Source organism: Myotis brandtii, unplaced genomic scaffold (genome assembly GCF_000412655.1).
Source record: "Myotis brandtii unplaced genomic scaffold, ASM41265v1 scaffold4, whole genome shotgun sequence".
In the NCBI taxonomy this organism is placed as follows: Eukaryota; Metazoa; Chordata; class Mammalia; order Chiroptera; family Vespertilionidae; genus Myotis; species Myotis brandtii.
Genome location: NW_005365371.1, coordinates 796298 through 803167, shown reverse-complemented (window position 1 = coordinate 803167; position 6870 = coordinate 796298). Strand labels below are relative to the sequence as shown.

General features: G+C 36.0%; 1 protein-coding gene and 1 long non-coding RNA gene across 2 annotated transcripts in view; both read left to right on the top strand.

Annotated features, from left to right (window-relative positions):
* LOC106727291 overlaps nucleotides 1-5483 on the top strand; it is an 8316-nt gene extending 2833 nt beyond the window's left edge. The window contains exons 2-3 of the long non-coding RNA XR_001363459.1: nucleotides 841-919; nucleotides 5465-5483. This is a non-coding gene — a long non-coding RNA (uncharacterized LOC106727291). The remainder of the gene's footprint in view (nucleotides 1-840; nucleotides 920-5464) is intronic.
* Nucleotides 1-6870, top strand: part of HACD2 (3-hydroxyacyl-CoA dehydratase 2) — an 83537-nt gene that overhangs the window by 41165 nt on the left and 35502 nt on the right. The window lies entirely within an intron of this gene.

Genomic DNA, 6870 nt, shown 5'->3' with positions numbered 1-6870 from the left:
CGGCTGATCGATGTTTCTCTCTCATCGATGTTTCTAGCTCTCTATCTCTCTCCCTTCCTCTCTGTAAAAAATCAATAAAATATATTTAAAAAAAAAAAAAAAGTTCAATAAACATGGGTGAACTTTTAAAAAAAAATTAGGTTAGAATTATGTTTAGCTATATTTTAGTTTTAGGCAGTATCTCTTAATTCTATTAAGGAAATTAGTATTGTCACTTCTTCTTATATCTCTTCCTCAACTCCTTTTTTTTTTTTAATCCCCCCAACCTGAGCACATGTTTATTGATTTTTTAGAGAGAGAGAAGGGGAGAGAGAAACATTAATATAAGAGAGAAACATGCATGCCCTCTCATACATTCCCCGACAGGATCAAACCCTCAAACTAGGTATATGCTCCAAGGGGGAATCAAACCTGCAACCTTTTTGATGTACGGGACAATGCTCCAAACAATTGAGCCACACCACCCAGGGCCCTGACTCCAATTTAAAAAACATACTATTTATTATTGTGGCTTATAAGCACTTACACTATGTTCTATAACCATAATTACTGTACTTGTTGGTAATTGTTAAGTTTTATCAATATATTTGAATGGATTCATTGCCTACTACGGGCTTTTTTATCATGACTTCTCCATTCCTGAATTCTTTATTTTGACTTATCTCTTGTTTGACTAAATTTCTGACAGCATGTGTCTCTGAAGAAGGTCAGTCACATTGGCATTATATGGCAAACCCTTTCATTATTTAGTGATGTTTACCTTTTGCCATTACATTAGAATGCTGTCTTGGCTGGGTATAATATTCTTGAACATACTTTCTTTCCCTTCGACCTTTGTAGTGTTGCTTCATTGTCTTCTGACATTGGATGTTGCTGTGGAGAAGTCTGAAGCCAGGCTGATTTTCTTACCACTTTGTAGGTAACTTGCTTTTTTTGTCTGGATCCATGAAATATTTTTGTAACCAAGAAATTTCTCGGTTTTACACATTCACTATCACTTGTCATTTTCTGGAACACGGTGTATTTTTTCAGTACAAATTGAGTTTTTTTCATTTCTTGGATTATATCCTTGAAAACATTTACTTTTCCATGTATTAGGTTCTCTACTTTAGGGATAACAATTATCACTGTGTTGGACTATCTTTGTTTTCCATAATTACTATCTTCTTTCCAGTTGCTTTAATATTTGACTCCCCCCCATGTATATATATATTTTTTACTTTCCCCTAGATGCAATGCATGCTTTATTTTTTTTCTTGCATTATGTTTGTATGGTTGCCATTCCTTTTCATCTTCCTAAAGTGTAAGCATCCCTGTCCAATCATATTATTTGCTCTGATATAAATGTTACTGGATTCTCCCTTACTGCATTTTCACAGTGTTTAAGATTTAATTGTTTTCCTCTGTGAGCTAGAGTTTAAGGATTGGAGTTTTCCTTTTTATATATTCTATACACTGAGGTTAGGGCTTGGAAGAATACATAGATATTAAAACCTAAAGCTTTAGTAATTAAAACAACGTATATATGTATTGATATATAAAAAGATCTTCAGGATATTTTTTAGGGAAGAAAAGCAAGTAATAGAACAGTGTGTATAAAATGTTGCTATTATGTAAAAATTGGGGAAAATGTGAAAAAATATACCTTTATACATTCACTTACATATTTGCTGTTTGTTATATAGCTAAAATATAAACTTTGAGTGAAAGAAGGAATTAATAATTGGTTATATGTGGGAAAGGCCCCTGAGTGGTAGTAAGATGGGTTTGGGAGGGAGACTTTCTCTGAATATCTTTTAATACTTTAAAAATTTTGAACAATGTGAATGAATTATTTTAAAATGTGAGCTCTTCCTTCTCTTCTGAGATTTAATTCCTCCATCCTGGATTCCTCAACCCTATAGAAAGTATTCCTGTAGGGAACTTTGTACCAGTCCTGCAATCAGTGTGGGGCCTGAAAAAGTTGGCGTTGATGAGGTGGCACCTGCTCAGTCACTTTTCCTACATCCCCATCACTTTCCAGGCATGTTTGTCACACTTCAGTCAGAAATTAATATTTCTCTTCAAATGTGGTCCTACTAGTGAAAATTCTCAGAATTTTATTGATTCACTTTTAGGGTTGCGGGTAGAGTAAGAAGTGTCCAATCTTTCCTTTTGTGGTTAGCATATTTAAAAATATATGGCATAAAGTTGTACCCCATTTCTTTTTGGTTGCTGCTGGTGATTTTTGTTGTTATTTAATTTTGTTACTTTTATTTTAGTAGATCTGGCATTTGGATAGGGAGATTCTGATTTCACTTGCCATCATTTAATTTAATTTCTGGCACCAACTTTGTGTCTCCTGCCTTGTTTTGGTTTGGTCTCCATTACCCATGTATTGCTTGATAGTTGGAGCTCCTTCGCTGGTTGTGGACACTTCCTACTCTTGCTCCCAACCTTGTTGCCTTTCCTATACCTAACTTTCAACCTGGTCTTTGTCATATATAGCCAATCTCCCAGCCCTACTCTCCTGGCCCATCTAAGGGCTGTATTGGGTAGGGAGGATTTTCAGTGCTGCCCAGCTTTGCTGGGCTCAGCTGCTTGGGGAATCCGGACCACCCTGGTTCTGGAGAAATAAGAAATCAATTGCCAGATCCACTTTATACAGCTTTTGCTACACACATACGCATACACACGTGCGCGCGCACACACACACAAACACGCCTGTATTTCTTTTCTTTTTTTAAAATATATTTTATTGATTTTTTACAGAGAGGAAGGAAGAGAGATAGTTAGAAACATCGATGAGAGAGAAACATCGATCAGCTTCCTCCTGCACATCTCCTACGGGGGATGTGCCCGCAACCCAGGTACATGCCCTCGACCGGAATCGAACCTGGGACCTTTCAGTCCACAGGCCAATGCTCTATCCACTGAGCCAAACCGGTTTTGGCATGCCTGTATTTCTTTTATCTGCTAATGTTCTACTTCAAAAGTTCAATGCCCTTTCAACATAAATTCCCATAATTATTTCTCAAGTTATAATCTTGCATTGTCAAAGATTTGCACCGTTGACAGAGATAGCTTTCTGAAACCAATAGGTAATCAAGCCATTTCCTATTTACAAATGTTTAGAAGCCTTGCACCTTCTTGAGGGAAAAGTCCTAAAAAATAAGAGCTATCCCAAAGCAAATGAGTTGTAACCTAAGAGTACAAGTTCCTGAGGGCAGGGACACTGTCTCCTTCACAGTTGTATCCCCAAATTGAAGAACAATATCTGGTATGGCTTGAAGTAGGTACTCCAAAAATATTTTTTGAATTAAATATTTTTGAATTAAATTAATGAATAATAGAGGCCTACTAGTAAATTTTTTTGAGTGAATTTTCATCTTGCTGATAAATTGCAGAATCTCCTTTTCATTGTCTGTAAACCAGTGGTTGGTCCGTGAGGTCCAAAAGGTTGGCGACTGCTGGTTTAAGGAAACCTTTGGAGCAGCGATCACCAACCAATCAATTTAAGTAATTAGCAGCAACAAAAAACCTGCAACCTGCGCTGGCTGGTTTGGCTCACTGGATAGAGCGTCGGCCTGGGCCTGCGGACTCAAGGGTCCCAGGTTCGAGTCCGGTCAAGGGCATGTACCTTGGTTACGGGCACATCCCCAGTGGGGGGTGTGCAGGAGGCAGCTGATCGATGCTTCTCTCTCATCGATGTTTCTAACTATCCCTCTCCCTTCCTCTCTGTAAAAAAATCAATAAAATATATATTTAAAAAAACACACCTGCAGCCTAGTTATGTGACCTGACTAGGAATTGTACCTGCAATCTTTTGGTATATTGGAGGACACTCCAACCAGCTAAGCCATCCCAGCTAGGGCAAGAATGTGTTTTAAGATGAAAATTTTCTTAAAATTTAATTGAGAAAAACAAAATACAGAGAGTATAAATGATATAAGTTAAACTGAATTTAAATATATACGTAAGGATTAATATCATTAAAATATTCATGCTATCCAAAGCAATCTACATATTCAATGTAATCCCCATCAAAATACCAATGGGATTCTTCTCAGAACTAGAACAAAAATCCTAAAACTTATATGGAACCACAAAGGACCCTGAATAGCTATAGCAATCTTGAGAAAGAACAAAGTTGAATGTATCTGCTTCCTGATTTCAAGCTATATTACAAACCTATGATTAAAACAATATGGTACTGGCACAAAACCAGATACATAGATCAACAGAACAAAATAGAGAGCCCAAAAAATAAACTCTCACTTATATGGTCAATTAATTTATGACAAAGGAAGCAATAATACACAATGGAGAAATGATAGTCACTTCAATAAGTGGTATTGGAAAAACTGTACAAATACATGCCAAAAAAATTTAAACTGAGCAACCCATACCATATGCAAAAAATAGACTCAAAATGGTTTAAAGACTTAAATGTAAGACCTAAAACCATAAAATTCATTGAAGAAAATATAGGTAGTAAACTTTTTTGAACTCAGTCTTTTAAAATATATTTTTATTTATTTCAGAGAGGAAAGGAGAGATAGAAACATCAGTGATGACAGAGAATCGTTGATCAAGCTCGAAAGCCAGGCATGTGCCCTCACCAGGAATTGAACCATGATTTCCTGGTTCATAGGTTGATACTCAGCCACTGATTGAGTCACACCAGTGGGGTTTGACCTCAGTCTTAGTAGTATCTTTTTGGATATGTCTTCTCTGGCAAATAAAACAAGAGCAAAAATAAACAATTGGACTACATCAAACTAAAAAGCTTCTGCACAGTGAAGGAAACCATTAACACAACAAAAAGACAAGTTACTGAATGGGAGATAGTCACAAATGATATATTTCACAACGAGTTAATATTCAAAATATACAAGGAATTCATACAACTCAACATCAAAAACATTTACCAGTAAAACTGAGGAGAGGACATGAGTTGTCATTTCTCCAAGGAAGACATGCAAATGGCCAACAGGCACGTGAAAAGATGCTCAGCATCACTAATCATCAGGGAGATGCAAATCAAAACCACAATGAAATATCATTTCATACCTGTCAGATGGTTGTTATAAAAAAGTCAACCAATAACAAGTGTTGTCTAGAATGTAGAGAAAAGAGAACCCTATAGCACTGTTGGTGGGATTGTGAATTGGTGCAGGCACTATGGAAAACAGTATAGAGATTCCTTTAAAAATTAAAAATAAAACTACCATTTGACCTGGCAATTCCACTTCTGTCTATTTATTTAAACACACACACACACACACACACACACACACACACACACACACACACACACCATTAACTCAGAAAGATACAGGGAGGGACAAAAGTAGGTTTACAGTTGTTTGTATGGAAAATAATGCAATAATAAATAATACAAGAATAAACTGTATTTTGCATACTCAAAACTATATATTTACTTTTATCCAACCTTGTATATGTATCCCTATGTTTGTTGCAGCATTTTTTACAATAGCCAACGTTGGTGTCCCATCAATAGATGAATGGATAAAGAAGGTGTGGTACTCATCAGTAAAAATGAAATCTTGCCATTTGCCTTTTTGTTTTGCTGTGCAGAAGCTAAGGGGTCTCTAAAATCCCAAACATTCAGTTATTACAAAGGCTTTATCTCTATTGTTAAGAAACCCTATGTCCATTGGCAGTCAGTCCCTTTCCCTCCTAACCTCCCAGACCCGGTAATCTACTTTCAATCCCTATAGTTTGCTATTCTGGACTTTCATATAAATTGAATCCTGCAACATGTGGTCTTTTGTCACTGGCTTCTTTCAGCATAATGTTTTCAAGGTTCATCAATAGAGTAGTATATGTCAGTACTTCATTTCTTTTTACGTATTTATTACTTTTAATTTACTTTATTTCTAATGTTTTATTGTATAGATATACCACATTTAATTTATTCATTCATCTGTTGGACATTTTGATTGTTTCCACTTTTGTGTGACTTATGTTTTCATTTCTCTTGGATATATATCTACGAGTAGAATTGCTGGGTCATATGGTAATTCTGTATTTAACACTTTGAGCCACTGCCAGACTGTTTTCCAGACTGGCTGTACCCTTTTATAACCCCATCAGCAGCGTATGAGGGTTCCAATATCAAAATATCCTCATTAATATTTATATATGGTGTAAGGAAGTGTTCTAACTTCATTCTTTTGCATGTTATTATCTGTGTGTTTTTTATCATAGCCATCCTAGTGGATGTGAAGGATAGGTCATTATGGTTTTCATTTGCATTTCCCTGATGACTAATGGCCATGTGCATTCTTTGGAGAAATCTCTATTCAAATCTTTGCCTACATTTTAAATTAGGTTATTTGTCTTTTTATCGTTAACTTGTAAGAATTCTTTATATATTTTGGATATAAGTCTTCCCTTTGCAGATATTTTCTCCTGTCTGTAGGTTGTCTCTTCACTTTCATGATGTCCTTTAAAGCACTTGAGTTTAATTTTGATAAAGTCTAATTTATATTTTCATCTGTCTTTTTTCCCAACAGTTTTATAGTCTTAACTCTTCTATTTAGAACATTGATCGATTTTGAGTTAATTTTTATATATGGTGTAAGGAAGTGATCTAACTCCATTCTTTTGCATGAGGCTATCCAATTGTCCCAGCACCATTTGTTGGGGGAAAAAAACAATTTTTTTTCCCATTGAATTGTCTTAGCACTCATGTTGAAAATCATCTACACTAATAAAAGAGAAACATGGTAATTGGCGTAAGACCGCTACCCTTTTCATTGGCTAATCAGTGAGTATATGCAAATTAACTGTCAGCCAAGATGGCGGCCGGCAGCCAGGCACTGAAGCAAGCACGAGGCTTGCTTGCTGCAGACTCCAACGTTC